We start from the raw sequence: 12,500 nt of genomic DNA on the forward strand, positions 1-12,500 counted from the left end.
CAGCTTCATGACGTCAGCGGCGAAAAAGGTCTATTAGAGTTGACGTTTTTACATTCACCGAAAGGTAGTGGTTACGACTGCTACCCTTCTAAAGACGAAATTCTAAATTTCCCATTATTAGCTCTAAATCGAAAAAAGTCAAGATTATTTTACATAAAAAATACAATACAATACAAATTGACGTAGCACTGCTCTTAGAGGGTGACAGCAGGTTTTGTCCTCTATACGCGAATTGTGACTTCCTCTTTGGCGAACACTAGAAATTGATGGACTAGCTGAGTACTAATATACTTATTAAAACATCTCTACTGCCGTACTGATTGTAGAAAATTGAATATCTAGAAATTTAGGTCCAATTTACCTGCTATGTTGTCTCTTTTCCCTTCCAAATCGAAACAAACGCTTCGGTCTCAGCTTGAGAAGTCGTACCTCAGGAAAAGTTCCCTTTCTGTGAGGACCAAAGTTAACAACAGTTTATTTATATCATAGCAGAACAGTTAATCAACGTGATAAATAATTAATGATATTTTAAACTAGAAAAGGACGAGAACCTAAAAGCGGAAAGCCCGCCAACAGTAGCAACGTGATTGTTTAATTAAACTGAAAGTTGTCTCTGTAATTTTTCCTCGCTTTGAAAATTTTTCTTGGCTCATAACTAGCTCAAAGTCCTTTATCAAAACCTGTCTCGCTTCTCCATTTTATTGTATTGTTATACAAATGTAGCACTGAGTTAATCGTAGTTTGTTTCACTGTCATTCTAAACCCTACACTGTCAAGGGTTAGCCCGAACAAGGAATTTTCTCAGACAAACTTTCTTTTAAAAATACTACACGCATTCTTATTTACCGTTGTTTCAAAATGTTCTTTTAAATCAAAAAATTATAGCAGTTACAAAACTCTAATATTTGAAATGTGAGGAAGTACTCAGGAGACAACAGAAAAATCGACCTCAAAACCAAAAAATAGTGAACCCATTCTGCAAACTCAGCGAGAAATTTTCCCGAGCTTGACTGAACGAGATCTGTTGAATCAAGTGGAAAAGACAATGCCATATGAAAATAACATGACAATATGACTGCACCATCGAAATAACGTTGTTCCTCGATTATTCCAAATATCTATCAAAAGAAGAACTAGTTCATGGTTTTGGTTGTGCGCCTGTGGACTTATGATCCACTTGGTAAGTTTGAAGATCACTTCAGAAGCTTGAGTTGCTCTCGGCTGAGCCTCGAGCAACTCCTCAAGCTCTTCAATTCCATAACTCGATAGACCAACTTCTTGTAACATGTAGCGCTGTATAGTCTTGAACGCAAGGTTACTGTGCTCTTCAAGTCGGACAGTCGCAAAGATTTTTTGCATTCGGTATCATCCAAGATTCACGCACATTTTCATACGCTAAACGACCTAAAGATGGAATTTTAAGGCATTTTGGCAGACCATCCGGGTACATATTTAAGATGAACCTCAGAATTAACCTGCCAAATGCCTTAATGCATATCAAACCCTCGGTTCGCGAATAATTATTTCGAGAAAGGTTTCAGAGCGTTCGAAAGGAAGAATGTTTTATCAGGCATAGTCATATACATTTCATTTCCACGCCAGTATCCTCGTACTCTACTGCTCTTCTTGTATTCTATTGAGTAATGAAGAATCCAGGCGGTTAATATAATCGACAAAACAAAAGGAGAATTCCAGGCATGGTGGATTAAAATTCTGTCCAAGATTTTGGATTGTGTTTTTTTCTTTTCACCTTATTAAAAAAAAAAAGGACTTTTCATTGCCATGAATGTCCGTCATGAATTCGGAATCTGTTATCTTTTTTAAAGAACAATTTCGAAAATAACGAAAGAAAATTAGCAAAATCTAAGTAATATATAAAAAAGCAAACATTTTACACTTTGTATTTGTCCTATTTATCGGAGTTGGCCCACCCGACATGAAATAAAAACCACCACTAACTCCAACACCTTTTCCAATCTTTCCTAATCCATTTATGAAAGGTATGTGGCTTAATCTTTGTGGTCACACGTTCTCAGACAACATAGTGCTATATGTCAAAGAACGAAAAAAAATATCTGTAATGCTTGCACATAACTGACCAATACTTAGACTATATCTGAGAGAATATCATATAACTAATAGGCTACAGCTGAATTGCTCAAATGTTATTTAAAACGTGAGCGTTAAAACCGAACTCATTTTGAACAAATTTTCACGATGCCTTCTGCAAAGAGGAAAATTCATAATTTTCAAGTGTAATGTCTGAATTCTTAGGCAACAATGGGAACACTACCTCTGGAAACGCGATGACTTCTTCATCAAAAAAATATTAGAATTATATAATACCTAATGTTAAAAATGTGCAAATTAAAATTAATTTACCAGAAGGCTTTGTCCAGTCTATGTGCAAACTTCCCTTTCTGTGAGGATCAAAGAAGACAACACACAGTTTGTTCAATCAAAATACGCACGGGCCAACGTGATTAATGATTAATGATATTTTACTTGTTGAACCTAAGAAGGAAGAGAGCCTAATGGTAGCAATCCTCTTTAGCAGCATAGTGATCGACTAAAGAAATTTAGCTCTTGTTCGTTTTAAAATTTCTTTGCTTACAAATTGGTTCAAGAACTAAACAGAACTTAGTGTTTTACACCTTGTCCCCGCGCCTTTCTCAAGTCTGGGCTTAACTGTATTTTTGTGAAGCTATAGCTGGTTTTCACATGACGTCACTAAAATTCGAACTACAAAACTATTGATCTTCCTTATATTTTACTTAAATGATGTATAAGGGCAGCTGAAAACTAATATTCATACAAATTTTCGCTCCGAATGGGTTCTTGGTTTTGTGATAGACTACGCTTGAATTTCTACGCTTTTGCGTGACGCGGCATTTACATGACGGCCTAGAGAGCTGTCATGATGGTTGAAAAAGTGACTTATTTCGGGGAACTTGGCTATCTGAACAGTTCATGTCTTAGAAAAATTATTCTAATGTTTTAGAGTTCCTCGAGGGATAAATTCGCGCTTTTGTAGCAAAACTCAGTGACAGATGTTTCTGTTGATTTCCGGCCGCCATGTTGGTGCCCATACGGATGGGCACCAACATGGCTTCTCCAAACAAATCTCTTTAAATCTGGGTAAAAATTTCTCCGCATATCTCGCATAAGAAAAATATCTGTGACCAGAATTTTGGCGAGAGTCTTTGCATATTTACCTTCTTTCATTTTCCAGATTCTGGACTTTATCTGTTGACCGGCTTTGATTTTTATTTTGATCTATTTTGAATTGTTTGACACTGAAAACCAGCAATTATTTACTCACTGCTGTTTTAAACTGTGGAACCGTCAAATTAACCCAGCCAAACAATATTCTAAAATTGTATTATTATAAACTGTCAAAGATTAGACTAAACAAGACAATTCTCTCAAACGTAATTTCTAAAATGTTCAGTGTTTTAAACATCAATTTTCGTTTTCAAACTTATCGCAGGCTTTGAATGTTAATTGCCTCAAAAAAATAGTCTTTGTTAAAGTCAAGGCAAAACATGAATGTTGTGTGTCAGCAATGTGTAGAAAGGGCCTGTGAGATAATAAGGGAGCCATTATCTCCCCAAGAACGTAAGACTGTCACTCCAAACTTCATTCAGTTATTCACGCTGAGGCAGAAGAAGATGGAATAAACTTCCGAGGAAAATAAAAGAGAACTTGGCTTGAACTAACTGCTCTTCATGTAGTTGAAGATGTGTTATTATTTACAGCTTTCTTTCGCGAATAAAAGCATTTCATCTGATCATGCTATCCGGTATGTTTTCTCCGGCATTTCTTTAACACTGATGTTTGCCAGTTCAACTGTCGTACCTCATAACCGTTATCAGACAATAAATAACAAGGACACAGAAAAGGATCCGTATACCTTGCACATACACCTGGCTAATACTTGGGAATGAGGGCTTATTTTCACATTCGATTCGATCAACCCATACACTAGAGATAAATTGTTGAAAGGCTTTTGATGCCTTAAGCATTAAAACCGAATTAGTTTTGAACAACTTTTAGTGCCTTCTGCAAAGAGGAAAATCCATTATTTTCAAGCATTAAGTCTGAATACTTAGGCAACAATCAATTAATATGAAATAGTATCACTGGAAACATTATATATAACTCTGAATCGAAGATAATAAAGATTACTTTTTTCACCAAAACAGTTTACAGTCATGCAATACATGGAAGGGCTTACCAGAAGGGTTTGTCTTGCTTTTGCAAACTCTTGCTTTTGCAAACTGCGACTTCCTCTTGTGGTAAACAATGAAAAGTAAGCCAGGACTAGTTCGAAACTTTTACATATGCTATATATTAAAACTTCAACCATACATTTCGTATAGCAGAAAAAAGAGTATTTGATAATGTAGGCTCATTTTACCTGTTTTGTTTTGTTTTTTTTCTGGGAGCAAACGCTTCAGTCTCAACCTGTTAAGTTCTGCTGCTGGATAAACTCCTTTCTGGTTGGACGAAAGTGGACGAGAGACGGTTTCTTTAATTTGAATACGCACACCTGCGTGATGAATAATTAATGATATCTTCCTTCTTTAAACCTAACAAGCAAAAAAGCCTAACTGTAGATCCACTGTAGCAGAAAAGAGATTGTTTGAAGTTATGTAGTTGAAGCCCGGAACTGAAGGAAATTCAGATGTTTTACAGCTTGTACTAACCTGGTCCCAGAGGTTTTTCTTGATTTTTCTTCTTTTCGCGAAGCGGCGAACAGGAGTCGCGAAGCGGCGAGAAAGAAAAACCTCTGGTTACCTTGGACTTGAATCTCACTTTTATGCAGACGCCAGCTGTCAAACGCGTCAAATTGATAATTAAAAAAGGGACCAGTGGCAACCTAGCAATCACGTGCTTATCAGCCGCTAATGGTTTCCACTCGGGTGGTGCAGAGTGGTATCTTTTGACCTACTTGGCCGGAGTCAACCCGCGTGTTTGCAAGAATTAATGTTTTCATCCGCAACGATCGCGAAGGTTTTGTCTTGTTAAACATTACTACGGAGCATGTTTCTCCACTTACTCGTTTTGTAAGAAGGACTCGGGACTTCCGAATAGAAAGGCATAAGCTTCTTGTCTTCGTTGTTCAAACTGGCCATTGAAATGCCACGGTTTCGCAGTTCGCGGATATGAGAGTCTATGAGACTTAGAGGACACACGACTAAAATTGTGGCATGATGAGGGTACGAATAACCTGACAGGTGCAAACATCTGGGAGCTACTGAAATATAATTGATTTTCCATGTCCGGTTGGCAGTATGGCGAACAACACATCCTTGCGACTTATGACTGCGAGCAAGGCTTTCTTTTGATGTTCGGTGAGACTTTCAATCTCTGGAAAACGCTTCTCGAGTACCGACGTCAAAATTTCTTCGAAGACACTGTCAGAAACATAATCCATGTCAAACACAGGCGAATCTTGAACGTGTAAACTGAGAACTGAAGTATTTTGCAAACAAATTCCTTCCCTGGTGGAGAGGCAAAATTTACCTCAAGGAAGTGCAGTGACAGATATCCCCACCGTCCCCTCGGTATTACCAATCAAACGAACCAATCATATTGATTTGCGTGTTGGTAAAAATATCAACCGATCCGAGCCCGAGGGTCAGATCCTGACCCTGGCGTATGCATGAAAGTGAGATTCAAGTCCAAGGTAACCACAGGTTTTTCTTTCTCGCCGCTTCGCGACTCGTGTTTTCACCGCTTCGCGGCTCTCTCGCAGCTCTCTCATGCGGAGAAAAATCAAGAAAAACCTCTGGGACCAGGGTAAGCTTGGACCAGAGCCCGCCTTAATTTTGGGCTTTACAGTATTGCTATGAGCCTGTTATTTATTCACTATTGTTCTAAACTAAAAAACGTCAACTTAATTCGCGTAAAATAGTATTCTTATATGACATTTCTAAAATGAATATTATAACTGTCAAGGTTATTTCAAACAAGTCAATTTTCCCAGCAATGCATATTTGCGATGCGTACAGCGTCAAGAGTTAGCACAAAACAAGTCAATTTTCTTCAGGGACTTATTTTCTAAGTTATTGTTTGAACAACCATTTTCATTTTCAAATTTATCGTAGTGTTTAAGGACGTTCGCGGGAAAATTTTCCAACATTGATTTTTTTCCTGCGACTTTTGCAACTGTAAGATGATGAGTTAGTTATGTCAGAAATGTAAAAAAATGGGGTGTCACCGACTTCGTTTTGGAGAGAACATGCCCGGAAGAATACCGTAAGTCTGAAAAAATCGGGTTTCTTTAGCAAATAAGGCCACAGTGTCTGTAAGCCCAAAAATATTCCAATTAGATCTTTGAAGTCAAATGTTCTCTGCCAAATATTGTCTAAGTGGACCTATTAATTGAATTTAGTCCGTTGGTGAGGTTCCTTAAAGAACAAGTTCGCATTTAGCGACCATAGTTTCACGCGCCTTGCGGCCGCAAGATGGCAGAATTCGATGTCCCATAGACAGAAATCTTAATTTTTTTTAACTTTCCACATTGGTTTTTTTTGTTCATTTTTGGACGATGTGGAGATAATTGTAAATAAAATCTGTTTCTGGAAAGAAAAGTAGGGGTCACCGAACGTCCAAGATCGTTAAATCCAGGCAAAGCTATAGCAATGGCCATCTGCCCTATCATTGTTTATTTTATTACTTACTAGGTATGTATGACGTGATGTGTGAATTTGCGTGCGCAGCAAAGATGCGCAGAAACAAGTAGCGCGAACGTCCTTAAATATTTTTGTTTTCCAAACATGAGTCGTTTTTCAGTCAATTCACAATAAATTCATTATTACTTGTAAAACAAGTCAGAAATTCGTTGAAAGGACCGTGTAAGAAAACGGGAAAGTTAATTAACCTTTCAAGCACTAGAACAGGTATGTCCCAGACTTCATTTACGCTGATGCAAAGGAAGATGGAATGATCTTCCCAGGAAAATTCGAGACAATGGCTTGAACCAGCTGTACAGCTTTAAAATTGAACGTTTTGAAACTATTCCATAAATTAGACTTAAAAGAACGCGTTTGTACCGTACAGATTATTCCTTCATATTTCTGTTGTTTCAAATTATCATTATTTAGTTAATTTTTTTTTTCAAATTAAAGGTATGTTAAAAACTTGAAATTTCATATTTATGTTTTTGTAATCTCATAAATATTTTCTTTCATTTTTATTCTTTAGATTAAAACCTTTTTGGATTTAGAACCAGGGCATTCAAATTAATCAAAAAATGGTGTGCTGTTGCACTTTGTAATAATCGTCGCAGTTTGTAGTTCTTGGCTCAACTTGTATGAAGACAAAGTGACCTCATGGTTAGTGGACTCTGGATCGAGGGGTCTGGGTTCGAGCTCTGGCTGGGGCCGCTGTGCTGTGTTCTTGGTCACGGTGCCTCTCTCTACCCAGGAGAATAAACGGGTATCGGCAAATTAAATCCTAGTTGGGGATAGCCTACTTTACACGAGCCCCCCACCTTAGGTCAGAAATGCTCTTCTCGCTTCATGCAACAGGAACCTGGCGGGCTTTTTTTATTTGACCAAAAATTCCTTTAAGGAAGTTTCTATCGGCGAATGGAAGAGGGATTTCCGAAAGTTGCGGAAAAGAAGACAACCTCGCGAGATATACCCAGACTTGGAAAGTTTTCTTACTGTGAATTCCCGTTCCATATAAATTTTCCTCGCGGAATTTCCGGAATTTTGCGGTTGAAAGATTTGCATTTCGGAAATTTACCCAGTTGTATAACGCCCCCCTCCCACGTCCCCTAAGAATTAAGGTTCCCATGGAAGTACCCGAATTTAAATTCACATCCGGGCGTTGAAAAGATTAAAAGCGTTTCTTCTGGTTCGGTGAAGAACGTGTTATAGTGAGTTAATTGAATGCATTTAACATTCATGCTTTTAGGAATGTTATATTAATGTTGAACTGTAACTGTCTCGACTCTTCGGAGTCTAGACAGTAAGGAGTTTTTGTTGCATATTCTTGTACCCGGGAATGCAAATGAGCCGAAAGAAAAAAAAAAACAAACGCTCGTTAGAACTATTCTTGGATTTTCTTAGCAACGAATTTTCTCGCTCTATGTGAAATAACCAGCCTCCTAATTGTCAAGTCAGTCAAGAAGCACTCCTCAGAATATGTAAGACTACGGTGCTGTAATTAACGGCATCTCTAGTGATATTTAGCTAAACATATGCAGCTATTTTCATATTAACTTTGTTGAATTTAAGCCCCATTCTTAAGCGTCAAGACCGAAAGGCACAATTTGATATAGCTAAAAGTGCAGAGGTCAGTTCTGCATCGCCAAATATTAATGCAACATAACGACACGTAAAGGAAACGCGATTTGATACACTCAAAAGGTCACTCTAAAGTCTAGAAGATTTTCCCGGGGCAAAGCCGTGTAACAGTAAAGGAGAAACAAATAAAATTTTGAGATTTCCTCTTCATGCAACGATATACGTGGACCAGTATTCGATGTTGTCGCGTAGAGTTAACGCTTTAAACACGATGGCGCACTATAAAAGGGAATAAGCTCCTCCCCCTTAATTTTGAATTCACCCAAAAAATCAAGATGGCGGACGACGAAGAGAACAACAACAAACGCTTAGTACTTGCTATAATCGTCAAAACCAATAAAACTTAACCAGAAATGGTCAGAAAATATCATTGTAATTACTTTTCTGTAACTTTTTTTTTTGTTTCGAGTACAATATCTCCTCGCTTCGTAAGAAAAAAACTTTCAGTTCTTGCGGTCAAATTGAACAAAGCCAAGCGATAAGCTCCTCGATTAAAGGTTCGTCCAATAAAATAGTCAGCTGTGAAGTACTAAGTAAAGACAGCAGACAGTTTAATTCACTTACAGCTTACCTTTTGTGTATTCAAATCGCACGCCATTTTGAATTTGACCCGCGATAATAAATTGTATACCTAAGATCTGGATGCCATGAATTTCCTTTTGGGTATGTGAATCCCACACAGACGGTCTCTTACTAATGAATAACAAGAGTTTTTCTTATATGTGTCCCAGGTTCCTTCTGATAAAACCGACAGTAAAAGCAAGTAAAGTAAAACTTTATTTAGCCACCGAGTCAGCCTTCGTGATAATGCTAGTCTTCTGATAATATATAGATTTAGCCAAGCCTAAAAGCGGAGTTCCTGATTAAATAATTAACCATAAATGAAAAGAAGATATTTTTCCCTGGATACGAAACTCAAACAATGATCAAATGTGAGCATATGATTGTTCAGTGTGCGGTTTTACTATTTTTTCTAGTTACATTTTAACAAACCATACCTAATGAGTGTACCCAAGATTGTAGAAATTACGTGCACAATATATCGGGGACTTTCCAAGAGACGACTGTGCAAGGAATGTGTCGGAAGAGAAGTCACCAACGCGTCAGGGTTTGATTTGCGTCGAAATTTTGCCTTTGCATGTACTCCCTTCCTCTCCCCCCCCCCCCCCCCCCCAGAATAATAACCTTGCTTGAACCCACGATCCAATCGAAAATCCAATACCTGCTCAAATGGCAGAACTGAAACAATAGATTCCAACATTTTCAAATTCAGCCAATCAAATGTTCTATTTTCAAATCCAGCCGATCAACTGTCCGGTACAAAACAATGAAATTTCAACTAGTTCGTTGTGATGCTAACTTAATTACGGTTAATTGTCAAGCTCAAGCCGTTAGTAGTTTCGCGTGCTTGCGGCCGTGCTTGCGGGTTAAAGAGAAATTATATGCTGCACTTTCTATGTGGTCGTTGGTTGGTTAGAAAATACATGAAAAGAAAAGCTGCGTAAGAGTGTCACTCGTAAATATATATCGCCACCAGAGTGTGTAACCTTTGTTCGAAACATCTTCGATTTTTCCATCCAGGGGAGGTTCAAATGCATAGCGCTATCGTCTTTTGTTCTTGAGTGAGTGATTTTACACGCTGAGGCTTTTATGGTATAACGCGGAAAAAAATTCGTTTGAATTATTTCAATACACTGATAATCCAGAAAGGGAACTCAAACTCCGAAATGTACAGCTTCTGAGGCAGTGAACGCGATGGTTTTTCCGAGAACTGTGTGGTGGATAACCGAAAGCCTTGTACAAGTAGAAACACGCACAGACAACAGGAGCGGAATCTATTTTGTAAAAAAAATGTCAAAATGTATTATTCTACCATTTTAAAACGACAACCGTAAAAGTGAGGACGCATGTTCACAGTGGAAAACGGTCAATCTAATGAGTTTACCACGATTGTCAATGTAAAATCTAAAGTATAACAACACAATATTTTCTAACGCGAAAGTACTAACGGCTTGAGCTTGAAAAGTTATTAACAGACACATTAGTTGCGTAAGCATCACAACGAATAAGTTGAGATTTCATTGTTTTGAACCGGACATTTCATTGGGTGGATATGAAAAGGTTGGAATCTATTGTTTCAGTTCTGCCATCTGATTGGTTTTTCCATTGTCTGGGTGGCCCCGGTTTCAGTTAACACACTGTAAAACACTACCGATATGTTGTGATAAGACATAAATGATCATGAGTTTGCCTTGTGCATTTCTCTTATTTCAAAGAGAATCCCATGCACTGAGCTTCAATAAGTAAGATAACAATCATTGTTGTAACGTCTTGAATTTGCATAAAGTTTCAAACATTACTGATGCGGGAAAAAGTCACGCTTTTGTCATGCATGCATGGTAAAATTTCCTCCATGTCGCCCAAAAACAAAACAAAGCGAACCCAGTATCTAGTTCAGAACGAACCGGTAAAAGTCAATGTACTGTTACTAAACTGATGAAAATATTATAAACCAACAAAAGCCAAAGGCCTTGTCTCTTTCTCAATCTGTTGTTATTTTTAGACACTCTCGATTCACAGGTGTCAGTGATAAAATCAACCGAATGATTTATTCGCGAACGAAAACCACGAAAACTCTCCCCAAGAATGATTTCAACAGGGTTTAGATTTTTTATGGCTTACACTTTAGAACTTAATATTAGTCACATCATTAAGAAACTTCCCAAGAGCTTTTGTGTAACAGTAGCCGTATACGTAGTAAGGTCGACGATTTGTTTGTTCGTCGGTGAGGGTGAGAATCAACTTCTTCTTCGGCTATATTTGTTTACGTTTTGATGGATATAAATACTTTGTAGAACATATAAACAGCAGCTCACGCCGATCAAAGAATTCGAAGCTTCATCAAACGCACATCCGTTCATTACTTTTCCTTTTTCTTTCGAACGGCTGCCATCATTATTCTGCATATAGCTTATCTACGTTCTGCCATCCTTTTACGCGTTTGTTGTACTTTTTTTGATATTAATATAATTGATATGTCGTGTCAATCGTTTGTACCTTTTGACCAGTGACCAACACGAAAGCCTATGCTACTTTGGTCACTGAGCACATTTCATTTAAGCTATTTACTGTCATTTTTCTTTTCTCTTTTTACTTAATGTAATTTCTGTGAAAGTTATAATTTTTGTAAATGGTGTGAAATAACAAAAATCTGAATCAGAAACTGAATCCGTTTGAGACATTTCTTAGGCCGTTCGAACGGTGCAGTGTAGCTGCCGGTATCGTCTGAATTAATAAGCGTACGTTTTAAAATTTGGGTCGGTCCTATTCGAATTAAGTTCGGTTCATGAAAAGTTCGTTGTCTGAACTGAGCTTTAGAGTTTAAATTGTCAAGAGTTAAGAATTTTTTCCGTTCCTGGGGCCTGTTTCTTGAAAGCCCCGGAAACTTTTCGGGTCCGCAAAGCCATTTTTAGTTAATCTGTATCTAACAACAGAAAGGTGTATACGCCTGAAACTTCTTGTATGAAGGAAACTTCTGGTCATATTAAGAAAATGTAAATAAAACTGCTCTGTAATCATAAGGTTTGAAATTTTGCTACGGCTTTCCGGTTGCGAAAACCTCTCGGGACCTTCGAGAAACGGGCCCCTGGCACCTTTAATTGGCGAGTACCGTATTGACGCGGATCTTTGCGTGCTAAGATGTTAGCGCAAAGAAGTTCTTGCGGTTTGAAAATCATCTACCACAAAGAGGTTCTTGCGTTTCGAAAACGCCACCGCAAAAACGTTCTTGCAGTTTTAACTTCTAACCGCAAAGAAGTTCTTGCGTGTTGCAGGATCCAAGCGCAAGCGACCCGCAAGAGGTTGCCGGCTTGCGGATGCAAAAAGAAGTTCTTGCGCGTGCAATATTTTTGGGCTGCACTGCGCATCAAGCTAACACTTGGGAATTAGGGCTTATCTTCACATTCTATTAACCCATATATATACTGCAGATAAATTGTTGAAATGTTTTTGATGCCTTAAACACGGAGCGATCCTATGGGTTCATTCTCACGCAATAAAAAATAATATAAAAAAACCATTTTGTGGATGAGGTCAAGAAATTGTAATATTACAAAAGATAATTAAAGCAGACAGTTCTCCAGGTTTAAGGTGTGTGCGTTGTCCCAAAGTTGAGATATT

The 12,500-nt window shown here is 38.0% G+C and overlaps 1 protein-coding gene across 1 annotated transcript in view; it reads right to left on the minus strand.

Moving 5' to 3' along the window:
- LOC145486724 (uncharacterized) overlaps positions 1–408 on the minus strand; it is a 1,935-nt gene extending 1,527 nt beyond the window's left edge. The window contains exon 1 of the mRNA XM_081465437.1: positions 1–408. This exon is cut by the window's left edge and continues 1,527 nt beyond it. The gene's annotated coding sequence lies outside the window, so the exon portion shown is untranslated.
- Between the last annotated feature and the right edge of the window lie 12,092 nt (positions 409–12,500).

This window comes from Orbicella franksi, chromosome 5 (assembly GCF_964199315.1).
Source record: "Orbicella franksi chromosome 5, jaOrbFran1.1, whole genome shotgun sequence".
NCBI classification, from domain to species: Eukaryota; Metazoa; Cnidaria; class Anthozoa; order Scleractinia; family Merulinidae; genus Orbicella; species Orbicella franksi.